We start from the raw sequence: 25,788 nt of genomic DNA on the forward strand, positions 1-25,788 counted from the left end.
GTTTGTGGGAAAACGGTCTGGATCAGTTTCCATTTTGAATCCATCTCTTACCACAAGCCAGAAGCTGGGTATGGGATGGATCACTAGATTTTACCTGTTCTGTTCATCCCCTCTAGGGCACCTGGCATTGGCATTCAGAAGACAGGATACTGGTCTAGGTGGATCTTTGGCCTGACCTCATGTGGCCTTTATGTTCTACAAAAACTGGTCAAGAAATGGTAGAATCTCCAGAAATTCCTATATCAGACTCAAGAAATCATTTAGATGAATAAATAAAATCTCACCTTTTCCCTGCCCACAGCAGTTTGAATCCTTCATTGATTTTATCAGAAGGCAAAGTGTGAGTTAAACTTCTTGTTCATGTAATCAGACACCAGTTTAGGGAGAGAGTCCTTCAACTTCCACCCTTAAAAATTAAAAAAAAAGAGCTTATCAGTAGAATGTGACATGCATGATTTATTTTCTCAGAATGGGTAAGAAAAGTCATGTTCATAATATGAAGATTGCTTTAGCTGCGGATGTGAAGGAGAATTGTTACTGTAAACACAATGACACATTGGCATTCAGTGCTCAGAGCAGCACCAAACACTAAAGAGCTATAATGAAGTCAGACTTTGAGGACTCAGTTTGACCCTTTGTTTTATTTCCAGAATTCTTGCTCATGAGATGAGTAGCACCAGGCTGGACCGATTTAAAAATCGCTGATTTAAATCAGCGAGCAGGAAACCTTAATTTAAATACTAAATTTTAATTCTGTTTTCATTTGTTTTTGGGAAAAGTCACAAAAGTGGATACTCTGTTGCAACTCAATGTAGCCTTTAGCAAAAGTAGTACCAAATTTAGTGTAAACAGCTATACCTATTTAGCTTAACATACACTGAGTCTTCAATTTTAAATTTCATCTTAGATGGTGAACAATGTAAAAAAAAATAGTAAATAAGAAATGTGATTAGTGTTAAGCTCTATTTGGATGGAAAAATTTTAATTCAAATAGAAGTGTGCAAATATGGCATTTAATGTATTACTTAAATGTGCTGGGTATATGAGAAAAAAAAAGTTATCCAAACAAATTTTTCATTTAAAACAGATTAAAATAAGATCTGTGGTTAATGAATTGAAGCGATTCTGTCAAGTCACCATGTCCTTCAAGATTTTAGAAGGAGCAGAATTTCATCCTCTCAACTAGCTTTTATTCTTAAAGTGGAAATTTAGTTTTTCTACTTTATCAACTCCCAGTTGATTTAACTTTGAATAAACTAGTCATTGAACTGAACTAGTTGAATAAATGGATCTGGAGCATGTATAATCCTTGCACCTGAAGAGGTTACTGCTGTCAAAAGATGGGTTAGTAGTTCAACACTCTGGTTCTAGGTACTTAGCCAGTGACCTCCACCAATTCAGTGGTTTGGCTTTCTTTAAAACTTCAGCAGAAAACATGTACTGCTTATTTTAGTGAGTGTAAATTTTACTTGTGTTACAATTTCAAATCTGTTTTAATAAACTGGATTTTTATTTAAATTAAGAAAAAACCCAGTTTTTTTAAATAGAATTTTTATCCACCCTGTTCCTTACTATGCAATGTTTACGCAACTCGTAGCTTCCATCTCTGGCTGTTGTCCTGCAGCAGGACCTTTTTCTTGCATAACCATGAGATCAAGATCGAGACTGAACATTCAGACTCGGAATTTCACAAGTACATCAGAGCACTAGGACTGCACTTCCGCTTAACTCCTTACCTCCAATCAAACTCTCCTTCCATTGACGCCCAGAGAACAGCAGCATAGGGTCAAAGGAGATCTGCGATCCTGAAGAGGGTTCTCCTACCAGCACACAAGTTCCATAGCCCAAGTGGCACGATAGCAGGGCAGCCATCTGTTTTAGAACACAGACATGTAAAGAGGGCAGGAAGGTAATGAAACAAGCTTCCATTCAGAGCTGGTTGTAACTTTTCCATAATACTGAAGTTTGCTAAAAGGGAGACTATGTGCAGAATAACTAGGATAGGGCCAATTGGCAATACCCTGATGCCACAAACAATCCTATTGAACGGTTTCAGAGTAACAGCCGTGTTAGTCTGTATTCGCAAAAAGAAAAGGAGTACTTGTGGCACCTTAGAGACTAACCAATTTATTTGAGCATGAGCTTTCGTGAGCTACAGCTCACTTCATCGGATGCATACTGTGGAAATTGCAGAATATCATTATTATATACACAGACACCATGAAACAATACCTCCTCCCACCCCACTCTCCTGCTGGTAATAGCTTATCTAAAGTGATCATCAAGATGGGCCATTTCCAGCACAAATCCAGGTTTTCTCACCCTCCGCCCCCCCACAGACAAACTCACTCTCTTGCTGGTAATAGCCCATCCAAAGTGACCACTCTTTTCACAATGTGTATGATAATCAAGGTGGGCCTATTGAAGTCAACGGGAGCTGCTGGGTGCTCAGGCACTTGAAAGTAAGGTTACTAACTGAGGTGCCTAAAGAGACGGTATTTACCTTTCAGTGACTTGAGTTCTTCTGCAAGGTGTTTTATCCCTGTGTGCGCTCTACCATGGGACATGCATGTGCCTGCACACTCTTGTTTGGAGATTTGAATTAGCAGTGACTGCAGGTCTGCGCCTGTGCACCATGCAGCCTCGTGCCCCAAAGCAAGGCCACAGAGAGGAGTGGAACCTGCCGTCAGTCCAGAGCTGCAGACTCCACAGCAGAGGGGAGGGAGGTGGAGCACCCATAGGGACAAAACGTCTTGAAGAGCTCTACTGAAAGGTAAGTAACTGCCCTTCTTCTTCGAGTATATGTCACTATGAGTGCTCCACTCTAGGAGACTTCCAAGCAGTGCTGAGAAGTACAAAGTGGAGCTCTGCTGAGCAGTCCAACTCTAAAGCCAAGAGCCACTGAGGAGCCAGGTCTTGAAGTTCAGATATAGGACTTGGGGGAGGGGGGGGTTCATGGTGCCTGAGTTCTGTGTCTGGAGGTCTGATGGAAAACATCAATGATTCCTGCTCTTAAGGAAAGTGAAGTATCTCCCAATACCACACCTGTCAGTGGTTCCTTGCCTGAAATCAGAATGACCCTCACCTTCTGCTGAGATTTGATCAGTGTCTTGAGAATAAATGGAGTTGGAGGGAAGGCATAGAGGAGGCTGTCGGGCCAGGAGACTAGAAGGGCATCCCCTAAGGAATTGAGGTCAAGTCCCCCCAGGAGCAGAAGATTTACTATTGTGTTGTCTAGGATTGCAAAGAAATTTGCTATGGGGCTGCCCCAAACTTTGCAGATATTGGTGCAAAAAAAATAAAATAAAAAAAAAATAAAATAAAAAAACCCAGCCAGGTTGAGCTCCCATTCATGGTGCTGATGGAAAAGAGTCTGCTTAGGGCAACTGCTACTGTGTTCTGGAGGCCTGGTAGGTAGACCACAGGGATCTCTATGCGATGGGTAATGCACCAGTTCCATAGTTAAGGATTCTGTGCATGAGGACTGGGACTTAGCAAGGGGAGCAGATTTATACAGTACATCGCTGCCCTGTTGTCTACCATTACCCCGGCATGGCAGCTCTGAATGTCACTAAAAATGTTGGTACACGTAATGAGCTGCCCTTAGTTCTAGAACATTGGTATCAAGCAACAATTCTTGGTGACCATTTGCCCCTGCACTGTGGAATTCTGTAAGTGGGCTCCCCAGCCCTGCTTTGCCCCCAGCTTTGCTCTAGCCCTGCGGCTCTGGCCCCCGCTGGGGCTCTGCTCCTGGTCCTGCCCCCCCAGCTTGGATCATGGTCGGACCCTTTCCTGGCCCCCCTTTCCCTATGTGTGGCCCCAGCCTTGGCCCCCTTTACCCTGTCTGTGCCCCCCAAGCCAGGGCTGCAAGTGGGGCCAGGGGTCGAGGGTGGGGGGGCACAGACAGGGTAAAGGGGAGGTGACCCTGAAAAGTTTGGGGACTACTCAATTCTCTATTTGAGTACACCAAGCACTACAAGCTCCAGTTCCCAAAAATAGAACTTGATTGTGTGCAAAGTAGGGAACAAAATTAAAGTGTGACGCACAGTTAGACAAACAACTTTTATCAGCCCTGTAACAGGTGAACCACACTTTAAAATCCCAAGTGAAAATGGAAGCAAGCAGTGAACATTTATGTCCATGTATCAAAACCTACTACAGTATCGTAGGTTATATGTACACACACACAGCGACCTTTGATTTTTATAAGTTGGTGTATGTGTAGCTATTCTCCTGTTTGGTGTGGAGTAGTGTGGACTCTGCAGTGCCAAGTTGGGGGGGGTATGTGAAGGGACACGCCCTCACCTTGGGATAGGAGGAGGCTAATGAGCTCCCCTGGGCCTGTTCCATGTTAATGAGATGCACCTGCAAGGCTTACTCAACCTGAAGGGGAAGGGGCTGGGGCTTAAAAGGGGGGAACTTACCACAGGACAGGAAGAGGGTTGTTCTTCCCAGGAATTACTGGCAGCTGAGAAGACAGCCCTGAGATACACCCCTCCTGAAGCTGCCCTGCCTGATGGTGAAACAATATGTCCGGGGAAGATGGTAAATCCCACAAAGCAGAAATAGATTCAGACCTGAGCACTTGGAGCTGACTCTAGGGGCTGCCTCAGAGACTGGTCCTTGTTTCAGCCAGACCCTCCCCTCCTGCACAGCGAAGGGAAGAACAGGAGCCAACCCCTGGCTTGTTGGTGGTCGCCCACAGGGAGCTTCCCCAAAGGCTGCCAACTGCAGAGAAAAGGGAGTACATGATGGACTGCGGGATCCAAGGAGCTCATCCCCCCCCCCCGGGAAATATGTTGGAAAGGCTCCTGAGTCTAGGGTCTTTGGGTATGTAGGTCAAAGCAGCTCTGCAGCATTTCAATTTGTTGCCTGAGCAAACCTGTTACACCCTGGTGCATTTCCCAGTGTGCCTCTCAGTCCTTCTGCCTCTCCTGCAGCAGCCACTCCCCCTGTTCTCAGTCATTCTCCATGAATGAGTTCAGATGGCCCTCCCAGCCCCATGCTCCTGGTCTGAGGCCAGAGTATTGGAAGATCTGACAGAACAAATCCTCCCTGGTTCTCGCCTCTCTCCTCCTGGTCAGGGCGAGGCATTCAGCAGGCATGGAGGTAGCACTGCTCAAGGCCAGCATGCCAGAAGTTATTGATTAAACTAGACAGATGCACTATTATATTGACTGTCAGGAGGGAACAGAGAAAAATAAGTCTCAAAATGCCCTTATTCCCACAAATAATTTTAATACATGTCCTTTCCTGGGTGTGGGTAGAGGGAAAGTGCAGTGAATACAGGCATTATTTTCACAGGCACTGGTGATTTTGCCCCTCAGTCCTGAGGGTGGCAAAGGCACAGAGACTCTAGCTGGGGCCCTGTAGCCCCCAGGCTCACATGCCACTATCCTGTTTACTGCAATGGTGCCAGCCTAACCCATTGCAGAGTGGCATGGGCAAGTGTTCCCTTGCAGTACCAAAAAAAACCAAACCACAAAACACACTGCTGTCTTAGAAATCTTGAGAGTTCTCCATGGAGCTCTCAAGGCAATAGGAACATTCCTATTCAGATAGGCAAACTACTCTGCATGGCCCCTACCACCTAGTGCAACAAGCAAAAGAAGTTAAAAGCAGATGCTGACTACCTCTGTTCCACCTCTACCTCAGTACAGGCCACTGATCTGTGAATGGACTCTCCTACTACTCTCTGAATTTATTCCCTAGCCTTTTATTTTGTGACATTATACCGGCAAACCAAACTCAAAACCCTTTTTCCTCTAAGCTTGCGGATGGAATGGGTGCAATTTTTAAATGGGAGGAAGAGGGTTGTTCGGGGGTGGGGAAGGGACAGAAAGATGAGGTTTCAGGGAAACAAAGCAAAAACCCCCCCCACACTGAAAGGGATAATGCATTTACACACTTACCCAAGCTCACTTCCCCTTCGTGAGTGGGCACGTCTGCTAATGTGGCAAGATTAGCTTGACTCTGGCAGAGTTGCAATAGTTCTTGGCTAGCAGCATGGTTGGAGTCCCTGGCCACATCATCTTCCTCCTCACTGTCCACAGCAGGAGTCTCCACAATGGGTTCCTCCAAAAAGCATCTACAGTTGCCTGCAGGGTGCTGGTGGGGAGAGAGGGGGTGTCCATTGCCAAGTATGGCATGCATTTCATTGTAAAAGCTGCCTGTCTGAGGGGCAACATCTGATTTCTGATTCCTTTCTTTTCACCTTGTGGTAGGTCTGGTGAGGTTCCTTTGCTTTTATGTGGCACTGCTGTTCCATCTCATGTGTTCCCATTGCAGCATCCCCTGTGCCATCTCCACCTAGATGTTGATTGTTTCTACAGCTATGCTTGCACAGCCTTTCCTCCCCACCACGTGAGGAGGTCCATGGCATCTTGCCTGCTCCAGGCAGGCCTGTGTCCAGTAGCTCGGTCCGAGAGTGCGTGGAGCTGGCAGGGTCAGATGCATGCCACAAAGGTGAGCTGCTAGGTGTGCTCAAAGTGGGCAGTCAGGAAAAAGGCATTAAAAAAAAAACCACACTGAGTTCAAAAGAGGTCGGGGGGCAGACTTCTACTCTGTGGCCCCTGAGCAGTGGGGGCCAATTGTGACTGAATTGTGGGGCCTGGAGCACTGTGGGATAGCTGCGGGAGGACTATGAAGCTGACAACCCATGCAGTGTCTACACTCACATTGTCTACCAAAAGTAGGTTTGCTATGGCTTGCTGTTGCTCAGGAGATGATGTTATTTTGTTGCTGTAATGGTGCTTATCTTAGTGGGTGACAAATTTGGTGTTGACACAAGTTATGCAACAGACCATGCATAAGACATACAGGAATGTTACTTGCAGGAGAGTGAGTGCATGCACAATATTATTTGAAAAAAGAAAAGGAGGACTTGTGGCACCTTACAGACTAACAAATAAATTGCTCAAATAAATTTGTTAGTCTCTAAGGTGCCACAAGTCCTCCTTTTCTTTTTGCCAGTACAGACTAACATGGCTGCTACTCTGAAATCTAATATTATTTGAGAATCCAGTGAGAATTCCTGCTTTTCAGCCACATCCAGCACATTTACTGGCATGAGCAATCCTGGCATTTATTTCTGTTTTGTCTGTATTGCAATGGTTTTACATTAACTGATCTTTTAGCTTCATTAGAGATCCACAGTAACCCCCATTCTGCACAGTGCACTTGCCAAAAAAAACTAACTAGTACTAAAATGTCGGTCAAGTACTGATAGGAATACTAACAGTGTTGGGGACACTGGGGCATGGCCACTAGGTAACTCGAGGGGATGGAAGACCACGAGTGTCGAAGCCCCCTTGCACTAGGCCCAAGTGTCCTTGGCCCCCCCCCCCCCCGCCTGGGGGCACTCGCAGCAGCTCTGTGTACTAGGGCAAAGTGTCCTTGGGCCCCCCCCCGCCTGGAGGCACTCGCAGCAGTTATGCTGAGAATCTACAACAATATGCTGCAGAGTCAGACTGCCTGAAACTAAGCAAGGCCACACAGGGCAGATATGGAAGAACAATGCTGAATAAAGCAGCTTTATGTATAGTTTAACAAATGATACAGAGAACCAGGGAACTAGCTGGGAATTGGATTGGCTGGCTATATGGATACTTGGGGCAGCTTGCTATTGGATAAGTATGCTGGGAAAAAGGATGTATAAAAAAAGCCTGTGTAACTTCCTGCTCCGTGTACAGGATTTGAAATTCAAATCTCCCTGTACCTATTTGAAGCTTCAAATAAACTTTTCTGCTTCTCCACCCCGTTGTGATTATTGGGTGTAGCACACCGGGTAACCAACCACTCAAGCTGTTGTTCAGCCTCTCGGCACTGGGTGCCGGCAACAACAGTGCTAGTGTTTCAGTGGCTAAGGCACTAGACTGGGAGTCTAGGGTGACCAAAGGGCAAGTGTGAAAGATTGGGATGGGGTGTGTGTGGGGGGGAAAATAGGTGTCTATAAGAAAAAGCCCCCCAAAAAATCAGGACTGTCCCTCAGGTGCTGACTTCTACTGGTGCCAGTGGGTGCTTGGCCCCCCTCTGTCCCTGCCCCAAATCCCTGCCCCTCCCCCTGAGCATGCCATGTTTCCACTCCTCCCCCCTGGAGCTTGCTACAGCTGTTTGGCAGCAGCAAGCGCTGGGAGGTAGGCAGAGGAGCGGGGACATGGCGTGCTCAGGGAAGGAAGCAGAGGAGGAGGTGAGATGAGGCAGGGTGGGGAGCTCGGCTGCTGGTGGGTGCAGAGCACCCACTAATTTCTCCTTGTGGGTGCTCCAGCCCCAAAGCACCCATAGAGTTGGTGCCTATGCTGTCCCTATAAAATGGGGACTTCTGGTCACCCTATGGGAGTCAGGAGACCCGGGTCTAGTGCCTATCTCTACCACTCACCTGCTGTGTGATCTTAAATCACTCATCACCCTATCCTCAGTTTCCCTATCTGTAAAATAAGGCTAGGGATTTTTTGTAAAGTTCCTTGGGAGCATGCATAAACAAAGCATCCAGCAACTGCTCAAATATCCATCAGTGATAGCCTCTGGTCAGAGGCTGGTGAAGAGATGGGGATTTCTTAAACATTTAGGCAACCAGGAATCTTTAAAAAAGAGCCCTCCTTGCCAAGACATGAGATGTCAAAGAGGGGCATACAGTACATCCACACAGAATCCTTCACAGAGGATAGGAACAACATGAGCAAGAACACAAACTTCTTGAGCTTTTGGAGGAGCAACCTCCACCGCCTTGATAGAGAGCGCTTTACCTGCCTCCCAGATAACTGCAGCCTTGCATTTAATAACCTGTGGGGAAAAAAAATTACACTTGTGCAAGAGCCTGTAGTCACTAAAAATGACCAGGAGCAAATACAAAAATAATGGCATAACATTAATTTCCACTTTGCTGCTCATATGCATCTTGCTCATTTCAGGAATCCAGAACATTTTATTCCAAGCAAAGTTGTCCCTGCTGAGTGACTTTCCCTTTCTATAGGTTGAGTTTCATTCGACTAAGCTGTATTCTGTTACTTACAGTCATTTTGCTTCACAGGGCATTGCCATGGAAAACATTTTCTTCCTAGTATGTTCATTCAAAGACCCCAGCTACAGTGGGAGAAGAGCTGCCTGCCTTCTAGAGACTGGTAAGTAGTAAAAGATAAGAACTGAAAAATACTGGCGTTTTAAACTGATGCCCTCAAGAGTCAACATTACAGCCATTAGTCCTGCAAGCCAAACCACAGAATAAAACTGACCAATGCTCAGAAGCAACGTTTGTATTTCTGGAAATGGGTTTTTAAAGGTTCTATTTGCACTTGTTTGCCTCCCACTTTCCCCTCAGCTTGGAATCCCCTTGCTTCAAGGATTTAAAAAGAAATTGTAGCTACTGCTTCAAACCCATATTTGGGGACCAAAGTCTAGCTTCTGTTACTGCAGCTAATGAAATGGCTATACAGACTGAAATAGGGAATGGGGGCAAGAATGGTTGGTCCGATCTAGAACACCCTCAGAAATTGTTGGTGCAAAAATTTCAACTTGAACCTGAACCTTATTGTATTGTTTTATTAGAGACTAGAGGGAAAAAGGAGCTAAGATAAAACATCCAAGGGGCAAACAGGGTAAAAGTAGAGTAAAAAGACCAATTGAGAGAAACGGTGAGGAAAACTGCAACCAAAGCAGTTCTAGTTTTTAAAAATGAATCAACTTTGGCATTGGGCATGGAAGAGATGGAAAATTGTATTGAACTTTTCAGTCCTGTATGGGCAAAAGACTCATGGATTTGAAATAGTTTTGCAATGCCAAAAATGGCTTGACCAGCTCCATGAGATTTGCACTTTTGTACTATTTGCAAAGAAAATGATTAACACTACATTTTATCTGCTCAGTCATAAGATACATCACTGTCCTTTGCCCCAGGTTGCAGATTGCATGAAAGCTATTGTACAGCGGCCACAGCTTTCAAGTTTATTTCAGATATGCAGTCTAGTGCAATTGCACTTGAAGATAAAAGGAAGTGTTTTCAAAAGAGCAAATATAAGGGCTCTGTTCAACTGGAACTAGAAAGCTTTTTTCATGCTATTGCACTGTTTCTTCACCCCCCCCCCCACCCAAATGCCATGCTGACTCAGGGACCTATCCCCTGGCTCTCTGCAAGTCAGCCCCAGAGCTCTTTCATCCCCCCCACCTACATCTCTCTCCCTACAGAGAATTTCAAAACCCCAGAACCTCCCCACTGTTCAGCTCCCACCTACTAACCTGTCCCAGGCTCCAGTGGCAGCCACCCAGTGCTATAGTCCACTCCTCCCCACTGCCAGGCTCTCCCCCACGACCCCTCTGGATATCCAGAATTCATGTTCTCTTGGCTACAGATACCGATTTGTATATTCTAAATTAGAATAAGACCCTCAAAATCCCAAATAAGTTTTTACATTCCTAACTGAACCGAGCCCTTCACACCTCAGTCAACCCTGCACTAGGCTGAGGAAGAGATGGCTGAGGAAGAGATAGGGGGAAAAAAAGCAATGCAATAGCTATGCCACCTATTTGCACATGGCTATAGGTAGTTTAAAAATATTTGAAGAATGGGATTTTTCTAGCTAGAGGTATACCTTATGAGTAAAGGACAGAAAACCTGCCTGGAAAATGGAATGTTATAACAAAGCCAGCTCTTTGACCTTTGAACAAACAGTATTTTCTTATCTTTTAGAACTTTAGCATCTATATTGTATAAGTGTCCCCTGCTTACTTTTCCAGAAGTTTGTGTCTCGGCCTCTGTTGGAAAGCTGTCCCAGCTGTGCAGAGACTGCTTCTTTCCACTGAAGAGTCTGACTTTGGCAAGAACATAGGTACTAATACAAACTAGATATATTCCCTGCACGCTCTCAGTGTGTAACATATGCTAGGCTAGCCATTGATGGGTCATTCAAACATTGTTCAAATTTTTAGTGCAGAAGGAGAGCATCTGGGTATTTAGGTGGAGCCAAAAACTCCTTGTGCAGACAAGTTCCACAGAACTTACATAATTACTATCAAGTTGAGTGGTAGCACATTTTACCTTGGTTCAATGGTCTTATTTTAAAAAAGTCTCTACATTAGAGATATTTACCATGCTAAGTGTGGTTTATTCTCCCTCCACTACAGCACACCTCACACAAAAGAAGTCATTGGCTTATGATAAATATTTGAAATAGCCTATGCTTGTGTCAGTTTCATAAACCAGGGCTGGGGAAACATACAGCCCATGGGCCGGATCTGACCTGCTGCTTCATTTCATCCAGCCCCTGGCAAGTTCTCCCACCATGGGCCAGTGGCTTCTATGCCTCCTGGCAGGGCTGGAGCCATGAGCACCAGCTCACCCTGCTGTGGGTGGGGAGGGGGAAGGGAGAAAAAAGGAGAAACTAGGGTTGCCAGACCATTAAAAGTCTGGTCAGCTCCATGCAGCTCCCAGACGTCCCTGTGGCCCCTAGAAGCAGGGGCAATTAGGGGAGCTCTGCATGCTGCCCCTGCCCCCCAGCCCTGGCTCTGTAGCTCCCATTGGCCAGAAACCATTCAGAGCCACCTGGCCCCTCCGCCTAAGGGAGGGACATGGCAGGTACTTCTGGGAGCTGTGTGCAGCCAGGGAGCCTGCCTCAGCCCTGCTGACCAGGAGCCACCTGAGGTAAGTACCGTGTGGCCAGAGACTGCACCCTGAACTCTGGCCCAGGTCAGAACGCCCTCCCATACCACCTCCCTGCACCTGCACCCCAACCCCCCACCATACCTCAACCCCCTCATCCCCACCCCAGAGCCTGCACCCCCAACCAGATCCCTCAATCCATTCTACATCCCTGCCCCAACCCAGAGCCCCTGTGATATGATCCCCAGGGTGTAGCCTGGGACTGCTGTGCCCTCTTAACTCTCCAGCCTGGGCTGCCTCTCACAGTGCTTTGCTAATGATAAGCAGCAAACCCCTCCAGGTGCTGTGATCACTCAGCACCACAGCATGTGGAGCCCCACACCCAGCTAGATTTTATGAATGCTCCTAAAGCCACTCATGAATCAGAGTGAGGCACTAGCCAAATCCCCCCAGCTCCCAGCCTTGTACCTCAGGACTCTTGCACTTCTGAAGATGGAGTACAAATTTATTAATTTGTTCACCACTCTAATGGAGAGCGGATGTACACCAGCCTTTCTAACCTGAGCAGATTTACTACACATTTCAGGCAAAGATCTGGTAAAGATAAAATTTTTTTAGTCAAACTTTTGTGTTTAAGTGACAGGCTAAAATTCGTATTTTGGTAACCATTCTAAGCATGCAGTCCAAACTCAATCCTATTAGGCTGGGCAACATCTAGGTTAAGCAGTTTCTCACCCCACTGGATATTGCGGTCCTTAATTTGTCCCTTAAACCTGGGCCAGTCTTCTTCTGGGTGTCTTTGTTGCTTGCAGCATAGGTGGGGGCAGGAAAAAGGTCAAGCATGTGGCCACTGTTCTGTTTTATACCCGTAGGTCATGTCTGGTGGGCATTGCTGAGTCCTCAGGCAAGGCTAAGCAATTCCCCTGGTGTGGCCTTATGCAGACGAGTCATTGAATTGCAGCTCCCTTGCTGGACAATGGCTGGTGATGCTGTTCAGCACCCCACCCAGATGTTGGTTACCTTTATTGTCCCTGGAGAGCTAGTATCTGTATGCCTCCCAAACCTACAACACATTTTAGTGACAACCATACAACATTCTCATAACTTCATATGCATTAAGGATATACACCTTTAGATACAACAGTCACTTCCAGCAGATCATAACCTTTCCCCTGATACCTCACATGGCCTGCTTTATATGCAATATCAGCTATAGATATTAATGAGGAATATGGGGGTTACAGGGTACTCCCCAAGGTATAGAATGTCACAGCCCTCTCCACCCCCATTTCTGGCCTCACCCCAGGTTTTTAATGTGGGCCAATGGCCCCAATAGAAAAAGATTCCTCGCCCATCATAAACCACAAGGAAAGGGATTATGCAGGGTCCGTTAATGTTGTTAGAAGCAACTAGCATCCCACTTTGCCCATTTTACAGTCATGGATCATGTATTTTTTCCCCAGGCACTAAAACCTTCATCTGCATGGTTTGTTCAGGGGTTTAGGTCACAAGACAGGCACAAAAGTCCCATTCATGTCTCTAGCACAGCTCAAGAACCCCAGCCGGGGTTAAATCCCTTAAGGATTTCTGGCACATGGCTGTTGTGGTGGTTGGAAAGAGGTGAACAACTACCACGCATGGTGATGAGTGAGCTATAAATACCTAAAGAGAGACCATTCAAACAAAAACCCTACTGGCACTATATTGTTGGGGTACCATTAAAAGCAACTCTATATCAAGGCCCTAAAATTGACACCCCACAAAAATGCATCCACAGGAAAATTTATAATGAAGTTTCTGGGTAATGATTCACAATGAAAATGAACTTTGAATGAAAAGCCCTGATGATTAAAGATAAGAAATGTTGACATTAAAGAAAGTTAGCGCCCAAGTAGATAAAGGATAACGTGTACTGACATAAAAATGAAGATGGCTAAATAGTAAAATTAAAAGCTTTGTCAGCTATATTTTAAAGATTTGTAATTAGTGAATCAGTATAGAAAAACCATGAGGCAGTGCCTTGTTTGTGTAAGTGTAGTTTTACCAATTTTTTTCCTTCATAAAGTAACTGATGGCTCAAATTTATGTTATTGCTGACAGACCGACAGTAACACAATGTGCTGTAAGTTCTGAGGTAAAGAACACAAACACACCAAAAAGTCCTTTCTGGGAAGACCCAGGCAAGGGGCTATAAAATGATAAGACAAACTGGAAAACCAACAGGAAAAATGCAGAATTCAGGTAATTGAAGCATGCACATGCATAATCATCAAATCAGAATGGGAAGGGACCTTGAGAGGTCATCTAGTCCAGTCCCCTGCACTCAAGGCAGGACTATGCATTATCTAGGCCAGGGTCAGCAACCTGCAGCACATGTGTCAAAGGCAGCACGTGAGCAGATTTTTAGTGGCAATCCACAGTGGATGAATGGAACCCCAGGCTGGCAGTGGGCTGAGCAGGGCTGGTGACTGGGACCCCGGCTGTCACAGACCCCCAGGCTCCTGCCAGTCTGAGCAGCACAGCCCGGGGTTCTCTCTGCCACCCCGGGATTCCATCTGCTGGCCCCTGCCAGCCGGAGTCCTGGCTGCCAGCCCCTCTCAGCCCACGCCAGTCTGGGGTTCTGTCCGCTGACCCCTGTAAAAGTAAAATGTATTACTAGCATGTGAAACCTTAAATTGCAGTAAATAAATTAAGACTTTGCACACCACTTCTCAAAGGTGGCCAACCTGATCTAGATCATCTCTGACAAGTGTTTGTCCAACCTGCTCTTAAAAATCCCCAATGAAGAAGATTCCACAACTTCCCTAGGCCATTTATTCTAGTGCTTAACCACCCTGACAGTTAGGAAGTTTTTTCCTAATGTCCAAAGTAAACCGCCCTTGCTGCAATTTAAGCCCATTGCTTCTTGTCTGAAGAGGCTAGATTTGATTTAAATCATGAGTCAGGAAGACTTGATTTAATCATGGTTTTCTACATAAGTGTATTTTTGTTGGTTATAACCTTAATACATATTCTTCACAACTCCGATGTAGGTTTCATTTTTAGAAGATGAACATTATACATTTTTAAAGTGATTTATTTTGAGAACTTTTCAGATTAGTTTTATAGCTATACCAGAAAATGAATGATTGTTTGGTTATTTCATTTACCAAAGGTAGTTGAAGCAGATCTTTATGAAGTCATTGGGAGATTTAACGATCCTTCATATTTGGAGGATTTTCTTGCCATGCTGTATTAGGAGGAGACTACCACACAGACATTTAAGTTTTAGTTAACTAAAAACCACTGTTAAGTATTCTGGATTTCTCTTCAACAAACATTTTAACAAAAAAGTATGTCTCTCACTTCTCACATTTATCTCCAGACTTCTCCTTGTCTAGATCTATTCTGCCCCCAACAATCTATTCATTGAACTTTTTGAAACTTTGCACTTTTAGAGAGGTAAGGGATTAACTCAAAAGGCAGAGTGCCAAATCCTCAGCTGAGACAAGTTTAGGCTTGTTGCAGCTGAGCAGAGCAGGGGTAGGAACAGAAAAGTGATGTGTAGGCCACCTTTTTTGCCTTACCCTATGGAATAGCATTTGAGTTTAGCTCCTCCTTCCATACTTGTGCCAGTTGGCAGCACGGATGGGTGTAAGGGACATAAACATGAGATCTGGTACTTGTAGTCTTCCACCCCCAGTCCCACTACATACTGAACCCTTTTCTGCCTGAACTTTACCCCATCTGTAAAGCTCCCTGTGCCCCCATTTTCACCAGTAGTAGCATGTTGCACTGACCATATCAGAACTGCTTTCTGCCCTTCTCTTCACAGGTGACAATGGATCCTGCTCTGAGAGCAGCCACCTGGCCCACCAACCACATCCAGATTGGAATACACTGTCCTCTACAGCTTCTCCTGGAATGGCAGGAACAGTCATCTGTACCAAGAAATTTCACTGAGCTGGAGCAGTTGGGGGAGCAGATTCCAGCTAAGGACCAGAATGAATTGAGCACTGATTTTGTAAGCAAGTAGTTTAAATGGGGTGAAACTTGGGGGTTCGCAAGACAAATCAGACTCCTGAAAGGGGTACAGTAGTCTGGAAAGGTTGAGAGCCACGGACCTGGCAAGAGGGTGTCTTCCCCACCCCTCAACTATAAAGATGGGAGGTCTGACCCTCAAATGATGAGGGTCAGTTAATTGCATAGACTATTACTATACTATTAATAGTATAATATTATATTAATACTATTAATAGTATAGTATTAATATTAATATATTATTATAATATATTATATTAATACTAAATTGCATGGACTTACTATACTATACTTAACTTGCCTAGCATTGTTGAATCCACAGTATTGCTCACAGCACAATTTTGAGTGGGAGCCCTGGGTGGCCACTCAAAATTGTGGCAAAGCAATGATGGAACCTTATTACCACAAATATGGTAAAACTAGTTTTCCCACAATTTTTCATGATTTTTCTACAAGGCAGAGAGTTTTGAGTTATCCCACAAGTGCAGCCTTATGTACTATAAGAGTGCATCAAGTGAGGTCTTGTATGCAAGCCTATGATACACCGGTTATTAATATTTAGAACTGTGAGGAATTATGGGTAATCATGGATATGCTTTTGTCATAAATATAAAGGGAAGGGTAAACACCTTTAAAATCCCTCCTGGCCAGAGGAAAAATCATTTCACCTGTAAAGGGTTAAGAAGCTAAAATAACCTCGCTGGCACCTGACCAAAATGACCAATGAGGAGATATTTTCAAAAGCTGGGAGGAGGGAGAAAAACAAAGGGTCTGTGTCTGTCTGATGCGATGCTTTTGCCAGGGACAGAACAGGAATGGAGTCTTAGAATTTAGTAAGTAATCTAGCTAGATATGCGTTAGATTATGATTTCTTTAAATGGCTGAGAAATTAAGTTGTGCTGAATAGAATGGATATTCCTGTCTGTGTGCCTTTTTGTAACTTAAGGTTTTGCCTAGAAGGATTCTCTATGTTTTGAATCTAATTACCCTGTCAGGTATTTACCATCCTGATTTTACAGAGGTGATTCTTTTTACTTCTATTAAAATCCTTCTTTTCAGAAACTGAATTTTTTCATTGTTCTTAAGATCCAAGGGTTTGGGTCTGTGGTCACCTATGCAAATTGGTGAGGATTTTTACCAAGCCTTCCCCAGGAAGCGGGGTGCAAGGGTTGGGAGGATTTTTGGGGGGGAAAGACGTTTTCAAACAATGCTTTCCCAATAAAACTAAACCCAGATAAACGTTTGGTGGTGGCAGTGGAAGTCCAAGGGCAAAGGGTAAAATAGTTTGTACCTTGGGGAAGTTTTAACCTAAGCTGGTAAAAGTAAGCTTAGGAGGTTTTCATGCAGGTCCCTACATCCGTACCCTAGAGTTCAGAGTGGGGAAGGAACCTTGACAGCTTTATACTATTCACTGGCAGCCATCTTTCAGTTGCCAGTCTGAGCTTTGTGTAAGCCCCACCTGTTCCCTCATAGGAGAGAGCTCGCTTCCAATTAGTGACCTCCTCATAGCCTAAATCTCCCCACTATTTGCTGCTTAATTGGACCTGCCTGGCCTAAGTCAATCCTCTGAGGTCCTGTGTGGGGAGTAAACCACATCACAGGGTCAAAAAGACATTGGAGTTATCCATGACTTAAGGGATCCAAGGGGCCTGGTCTCTCTCTCTCAAAAAAAAAATCCACAGAAAATTGGGTCCTTCAGCCAAGGAAGTTTAAGTGTCTGGGAAGTGACGGCAGTTGAGAAACCTGCTTCATGGAAGATTTTAAGTTGCTGAAGTTAAGTGTGTCTTAGAAGCACATTTTTACTTTTGTTTGTTACCCTTTCTAGCTTTTCTCCTTATACTTGGAGTCACTTAAACCTTTGACGTAGTCTTTAGTCCACTTAATGTACTATAAAGCAATTTAGTGCTGTGATTAAGTTGAGTTAGTTAACCACAATTAATAAACTATTACTACCATCTCTTTAAAGGAGCAGCAAGCTTAATTTCTGTGAGTGTTCCAAGAGAAGGTGGGCCACTGTAGGGAAACATATCTGAGGAACTGAGGAGTAGGGGTTCTGTTTGTCGGTGGCAAGGCAAGGTTTGGACTGGCAGAGTCCTGAAGAGTTTCCTAACAGGACAAACAGGTGCATCAGAGATCTGTCACACAACTTACCAGTGGCAAAACTCTCACTTGTTGAGAGGTAACATAGTAACTCAATTCTGGGAACCTTGGCATATTGTCACATTGGCAGCTGATTTGGGGGAAATTCAGAAGTAATAAATGGGTGGTGGAAGCTAGGGGGTGACCTGCATGCTTGTTTGCTGGCCATTAGCGTCCAGGTTGGGAGCATAGCTTTTACAGCCCCCAGAGCTGCAGGGCAAGAGTTACATAACTCCTTACTGCTCTGAACCCCCAGAACATCAGACTGCCACCAATATTCCCTCTTGCTCTGGTGGTCCATTCCAAATTTTAATATCTAGGGCATTTGAAGTACCATGCACTGTCTCCTTGGATGAGTCAGACATTGCTACATCTTTGAGAGTTTGAACTGCAGGGCTGAAGCCACAGCATTGTCATACCCCATCCCCCTTCCAGATTCTTTCAACTTTGCCTCCTCCATCCAGGCCCCACTCTGGTCCATCCCAAAAATGGTCCCCAAGCAACACAGTTATAAGTCAATGATTTTATTGATATCTGACAAGCCAATATTATAGCTGAAGTGATGTCAAAAAGACAGATATGAATAGTCAGGCCTCTGTATCCATGCATTTCTTGGCCAGCAATGGCCTCAAGCCACAAAAAGGCCCCACTACTTTAAGTGTAAGAGGGCTAAGACCTTACACTGGGTTTACAGGGCAGTCATTTTGACTCACATGAAAGTGACCCAGGACTAAATACACATGGGAAAGGTGACCCAAACCCTTCTTAAAAGGTTGTCATTAGACCAAGGGTATGAAAAAAGGCCAGGGCCAAGAGTGAGGGAAAGGAGAGACCTACATTCTCTCAGTAGCCAGGGGTCATTTTGCCTAGCAGTTACCTGGGACCCAAGACCAAGAGAAGCTAAATTGGGTGTTTAATGGGTTGGCAGTGTTCCTCCCCCTCCTTAGTGAGAGGCCACTCCACCTCCCTACACCCCTGGGACACCAACCCTTAACAGGAATTCAAGGTTAGGTCCTTAGGTGGGACAGTGCAGTCCAACCATCTCAAGGAGCCCAGGCCCTTAGGCAGGGCCCAGCAAAACAAATATAGTCTAGTATTTAGCATCCTGACTCCAGCAGGCAAACTCAGGCTTCTGAGCTTAAGGGCTGCCACCCCAGGGTGTGGCTGGCAGCAGGGCATAGGGAGACCCAGGTCCACCCTATTCCACCAGGTCCCAGCCCAGGGCTCTAACCATGACAGTGTTCCACCACTGGATCAGCAGGGAGCCAACCAAAACACACTGACCAGCATTCAGGCAGCCACTGAACTATCATCAGCTGTCCCTGGGCTACTTCTTACTCTCTCCCCATAAGGTACTTGCAGCTCAGGGTCATCCTGCATCTCCTCAAGGTATACAGAAAGCAGCAACCCCAGCAGCTCTTCTCAGTCTCATCCTTAGGCTGGGCACAGTGCAGCTGTTGCTTCAGGCTCAAGAGCAGTCTGAAGACATCTGCTCCTTTCCCTAGCTCAGGCTGAACCATATTAGAGGCTCCACCTTTTATACTTCCTGTCCCGCTTCTTAGGTTTCTGTAGGAAGGGTGAGCCCAGCCTGGCTCTGCCCACCAGGGATCAGAGAGTGGTCCCTCCCCCTCCAGCTCAGTGGGAGGCTACTCCATCTCAGTATGGGGGGGAACTGAACCCTTGTTGCGCAGAGAGGTCAATCACACAGGGCATTTAAAAGGTGTGAAACAGAAAGAGACCAGAGCCCATATTTAAGCGTGGTCCTTGAGCTACAGATATGTAATGGATACCCAAATCATTTGTTTGGAGGTGAAGGACATTGATGACTATTTACAGGGAGGTCCTTCTACATGGCACTTCTAGGGGGCTTAAACCCACTGAAACAAGTGTTTAGGACCCGAGCCCTCGTTACAGGAGAGCAGAGGCATGTGTACAGTGTGTCTCCGTCCTTTTTCCGGGGCTGTTTCTTCCCTTCTCTTTTCCTGCCATTTCTTTGGTGCTTCTGTGGTCTTGTCTGTTTGTTGGGTCACCCTCATAGTCATATAAGTATGGTAAAATTATAATCAAGTAGTAGTAAAAATAAAGATAGATATAAGAGTTATATAGGTATTGTAAAAGGTTATGAATAGCACTTCCATGCTGTACTATTATGTTGAATTTCACTCTGTAACAAATGCAAGGCCAAAATGCTAATTATCTCAAGCCAGTACAAGGACTGAGTTAATAGGCTATGCAAGGAGATGATAAGAATGGCCAGTACAGGACAAAGTCTGTGCTGGAGAGTGATACGAACTTTGAGAAAACAATGATGTTCTTTGAAGCAACACCCTGATGCTCTTCCTCCCCCGCGGGGGCCCCTTATCATGCCTATGTAAATCTTTGTAACCAAAGAGGGAAAAACAATGGGATGAAACTTGTTAAACCCAAAGGAGTCATGAGACTGTGTTTTTAAGTAAAAGAATGAATGATGAGTGCATGGAATGGAATGTCTGAAGCAGGTAAATAATTGGTTAGTAAATGGTGCCAGCCTAATCCTAAGAATTACAACCTTGGTATCGATGGGCCGAAGAGTATGCAGAGTGGAGATAACCGGATGACCCCAAGAGGGCGAACCGGAATCCACCCAAAATGCATAAAGGAAGAACAAGAAGATAACACCTAGCTGTCATGGAGCAGTCATGGATGTACCATCTGCTGACTGAGCTGATTGATGGTCATCTCAATTGTAAATTCAGCACGATGAAGCAACTTCTATAGACTTGTATTGAACCAGAGACCTATAAAGATTGGACCCTGGGACTGTGTTCTTTGAGTCTGGTTCTGCGACCACCCTCCAGGAGCATCGGATGCGCATCTGACAACGACTCGGCTCCGCTCTCGTGTCCAGGCCACCTGGTCGGTGACTTGGCACGAGCAACATCTAAGCTGGTAACTATAACAACCTTTATGTACAACCTGTGTGTGAATGTCTGTGTGTGTGAATGGATCTATATAGAAATTGCATATAGTAATGTTTTGTTGTAGTTACAATAAACATGGCATTTCTTTTGCCTTATCCCTCTTATAAGATCCTATTGGTATTATTTTATTAGTGTAACATGTTTTGTCTTTAGAGTTGCTAGAAAGAGAGCAAGAGAGAAAGACAGAAGATTAGGTGTGGACTGAGTGGATATCATGATTACAAGGTCAATTTAGATTAATCTGACAAGCCTCTCCTTGAACCCAAACTCCTAATCTTCTGTACCCATCTGTGTACCCTGGGGGAACAGACTGGCTTGGGGTGGGGGGAAAGCTGCTGCTCCTGCCATCTGCTCTGGGGGTAGAGAGCCCTCAACTCCCTGCAATACCTGCCCAGATGGGTTAATCTATAAACTGCGGGGGCGTGAGACCACTGCACTCTCCTATTGTTCCCCACCCACTCCTCTCTGCCAGGGGCAGTCTGTGCCTCACTTCGTCCACCCCTCATGCTGGGACCCCCACCCATCCTGGGGAGCCCGTCCTCTGGCTTGGAGTCAGTTCCCCACCCCCCACATCATTGTGGTCTGATCCACTTCTCTGCCCTCCCACACCCAGGGCTCGGAGTCAGTTCTCTCCACATGGCAGGCTGAGACCCCCACTCCTCCCCGCCCTGTGCTCATTCTCCCAGTCCTCCAGCCCTCCCTGGACTGCACCCCTGTCCCCATGCTGGCCCCCGGCTATCCGTCATAGCTGCAGTGGGTCAGGACTCTGATCATGGTGTCAGCACCGTCACCGATCAGCCAGGGGAAACCACATCCGGATGGGATGCAGGCCCCACCCCCATTCAGGTCCCTCAGCACCATCATGTTCTGGGGGGACACAGAGAGAGACATGAGGATATGGAGGTAGACATTACCATATCTGAGGTAGAAGCGAAACTCAAACAGCTTAATGGGACTAAATCGGGGGGCCCAGATAATCTTCATCCAAGAATATTAAAGGAATTGGCACATGAAATTGCAAGCCCATTAGCAAGAATTTTTAATGAATCTGTAAACTCAGGGGTTGTACCGTATGATTGGAGAATTGCTAACATAGTTCCTATTTTTAAGAAAGGGAAAAAAAGTGATCCGGGTAATTATAGGCTTGTTAGTTTGACATCTGTAGTATGCAAGGTCTTGGAAAAATTTTTGAAGGAGAAGGTAGTTAAGGACATTGAAGTCAATGGTAAATGGGACAAAACACAACATGGTTTTACAAAAGGTAGATTGTGCCAAACCAACCTGATCTCCTTCTTTGAGAAAGTAACAGATTTTTTAGACAAAGGAAACGCAGTGGATCTAATTTACCTAGATTTCAGTAAGGCGTTTGATACCGTGCCACATGGGAAATTATTAGTTAAATTGGATATGATGGGGATCAACAGGAAAACTGAAAGGTGGATAAGGAATTGGTTAAAGGGCAGACTACAACGGGTCCTATTGAAAGGTGAACTGTCAGGCTGGAGGGAGGTTACCAGTGGAGTTCCTCAAGGATTGGTTTTGGGACCAATCTTCTTTAATCTTTTTATTACTGACCTCAGCACAAAAAGTGGGAGTGTGCTAATAAAGTTTGTGGATGATACAAAGCTGGGAGGTACTGCCAATTTAGAGAAGGACAGGGATATCCTACAGGAGGATCTGGATGACCTTGTAAACTGGAGTAATAGTAGTAGGATGAAATTTAATAGTGAGAAGTGTAAGGTCATGCATTTAGGGATTAATAACAAGAATTTTAGTTATAAGCTGGGGATGCATCAATTAGAAGTAACGGAGGAGGAAAAGGACCTTGGAGTATTGGTTGATCATAGGATGACTATGAGCCGCCAATGTGATGTGGCCGTGAAAAAAGCTAATGCGGCCTTGGGAACCATCAGGAGAGGTATTTCCAGTAGGGATAAGGAGGTTTTAGTACCGTTATACAAGGCACTGGTGAGACCTCACCTGGAATACTGTGTGCAGTTCTGGTCTCCCATGTTTAAGAAGGATGAATTCAAACTGGAACAGGTACAGAGAAGGGCTACTAGGATGATCCGAGGAATGGAAAACTTGTCTTATGAAAGGAGACTCAAGGAGCTTGGCTTGTTTAGCCTAACTAAAAGAAGGTTGAGGGGAGATAGGATTGCTCTCTATAAATATATCAGAGGGATAAATACCGGAGAGGGAGAGGAATTATTTAAGATGAGTACCAATGTGGACACAAGAACAAATGGATATAAACTGGCCACCAGGAAATTTAGCCCTGGTCTACACTAGGAGTTTAGGTCGAATTTAGCAGCGTTAAATCGATGTAAACCTGCACCCGTCCACACGATGAAGCCCTTTTTTTCAACTTAAACGGCTCTTAAAATCGATTTCCTTAATCCACCTCTGACAAGTGGATTAGCGCTTAAATCGGCCTTGCCGGGTCGAATTTGGGGTACTGTGGACGCAATTAGACGGTATTGGCCTCCGGGAGCTATCCCAGAGTGCTCTATTGTGACCGCTCTGGACAGCACTCTCAACTTAGATGCACTGGCCAGGTAGACAGGAAAAGGCCCGCGAACTTTTGAATTTCAATTTCCTGTTTGCATGGTCACCTGCAGCTTGCCATGCTGGCCAGAGCTCATCAGCAGAGGTGAGCATGATGGAGTCCCAGAATCGCAAAAGAGCTCCAGCATGGACCGAACAGGAGGTACGGGATCTGATCGCTGTATGGGGAGAGGAATCCGTGCTATCAGAACTCCGTTCCATTTTCGAAATGCCAAAACATTTGCCAAAATCTCCCAGGGCATGAAGGACAGAGGCCATAACAGGGACCCGAATCAATGCCGTGTGAAACTTAAGGAGCTGAGGCAAGCCTACCAGAAAACCAGAGAGGCGAACGGCCGATCCAGGTCAGAGCCCCAAACATGCCGCTTCTATGATGAGCTGCATGCCATGTTAGGGGGTTCGGCCACCACTACCCGAGCCGTGCTGTTTGACTCCTTCAATGGAGATGGAGGCAACACAGAAGCAGGTTTTGGGGACGAGAAAGATGATGATGATGATGATGAAGAAGTTGTAGATAGCTCACAGCAAGCAAGCGGAGAAACCGGTTTTCCCGACAGCCAGGAACTGTTTCTCACCCTGGACCTGGAGGCAGTCCCCCCCGGACCCACCCAAGGCTGCCTCCCGGACCCGCCAGGCGGAGAAGGGACCTCTGGTGAGTGTACCTTTTAAAATACTATACATGGTTTAAAAGCAAGCATGTGAAAGGATTACTTTGCCCTGGCATTTGCATCTCTCCTGGATGTATTCCCAAAGCCTTTGCAAAAGGTTTCTGGGGAGGGCAGCCTTATTCCACCCACCATGGTAGGACACTTTACCACACCAGGCCAGTAGCACGTACTCGGGAATCATTGTAGAACAAAGCATTGCAGTGTATGTTTGCTGGCATTCAAACAACATCCGTTCTTTATCTCTCTGTGTTATCCTTAGGAGAGTGATATCATTCATGGTCACCTGGTTGAAATAGGGTGCTTTTCTTAAGGGGACATGCAGAGGTGCCCGTTCCTGCTGGGCTGTTTGCCTGTGGCTGAACAGAAATGTTCCCTGCTGTTAGCTGGGGGGGGGAAAGAAGGGGAAGGGGCTAGCCACGTGGTGGGGGGAGGCAAAATGCGACCTTGGAATGAAAGCACATGTGCTGCGTATGTAATGTTAACAGCAAGATTTACCATGAAAGAGTGTAGCCATTGTTCTAGAAAATGTGTCTTTTTAAATACCACTGCCTCTTTTTTTTTTTTTTTCTCCACCAGCTGCATGTGTTTCAATGATCACAGGATCTTCTCCTTCCCAGAGGCTAGTGAAGATTAGAAGGCGAAAAAAACACACTCGTGATGAAATGTTCTCTGAGCTCATGCTGTCCGCCCACACTGACAGAGCACAGACGAATGCGTGGAGGCAGACAACGTCAGAGTGCAGGAAAGCACAATATGACCGGGAGGAGAGGTGGCAGGCTGAAGAGAGGGCTGAAGCTGAAAGGTGGCAGCAGTGTGATGAGAGGAGGCAGGATTCAATGCTGAGGCTGCTGGAGGATCAAACCAATATGCTCCAGCATATGGTTGAGCTGCAGGAAAGGCAGCAGGAGCACAGACCGCCGCTACAGCCCCTGTGTAACCAACCGCCCTCCTCCCCAAGTTCCATAGCCTCCTCACCCAGATGCCCAAAAACGCGGTGGGGGGGCCTCCGGCCACCCGGCCACTCCACCCCAGAGGATTGCCCAAGCAACAGAAGGCTGGCATTCAATAAGTTTTAAAGTTCTAAACTTTTAAAGTGCTGTGTGGCCTTGTCCTTCTCTCCTCCACCACCCCTCCTGGTGCTTCTCTCCTCCACTACCCCTCCTGGGCTACCTTGGTAGTTATCCCCCTATTTGTGTGATGAATGAATAAAGAATGCATGAATGTGAAGCAACAATGACTTTATTGCCTCTGACAGCGGTGTTCAAAGGGAGGAGGGGAGGGTGGTTAGCTTACAGGGAAGTAAAGTGAACCAAGGGGCGGGGGGTTTCATCAAGGAGAAACAAACAGAATTTTCACACCTGTTCAGTCATGAAACTGGTTTTCAAAGCTTCTCTGATGCGCAGCGCGCCGTCCTGTGCTCTTCTAACTGCCCCGGTGTCTGGCTGTGTGAAACCAGCAGCCAGGCAATTTGCCTCAACCTCCCACCCCGCCATAAACGTCTCCCCCTTACACTCACAGATATTGTGGAGCACACAGCAAGCAGTAATAACAGTGGGAATATTGGTTTCGCTGAGGTCTAACCGAGTCAGTAAACTGCGCCAGCGCGCTTTTAAATGCCCAAATGCACATTCTACCACCATTCTGCACTTGCTCAGCCTGTAGTCGAACAGCTCCTGACTACTGTCCAGGGTGCCTGTGTATGACTTCATGCGCCATGGCATTAAGGGCTAGGCTGGGTCCCCAAGGATACATATAGGCATTTCAACATCCCCAACAGTTATTTTCTGGTTTGGGAATAAAGTCCCTTCTTGCAGCTTTTGAAACAGACCAGAGTTCCTGAAGA

General features: G+C 45.8%; 1 long non-coding RNA gene across 1 annotated transcript; it reads left to right on the plus strand.

Moving 5' to 3' along the window:
• The first annotated feature begins 8,134 nt into the window (after positions 1 to 8,134).
• Positions 8,135 to 24,591, plus strand: LOC119565988. The gene is made up of 5 exons (XR_005224991.2): positions 8,135 to 8,188; positions 9,029 to 9,119; positions 10,729 to 10,820; positions 15,405 to 15,593; positions 24,522 to 24,591. It is a non-coding gene; the product is annotated as an uncharacterized LOC119565988 (long non-coding RNA).
• Positions 24,592 to 25,788: the final 1,197 nt, after the last annotated feature.

The sequence above is a fragment of the Chelonia mydas genome, chromosome 4, assembly GCF_015237465.2.
Source record: "Chelonia mydas isolate rCheMyd1 chromosome 4, rCheMyd1.pri.v2, whole genome shotgun sequence".
Taxonomy (NCBI): Eukaryota; Metazoa; Chordata; order Testudines; family Cheloniidae; genus Chelonia; species Chelonia mydas.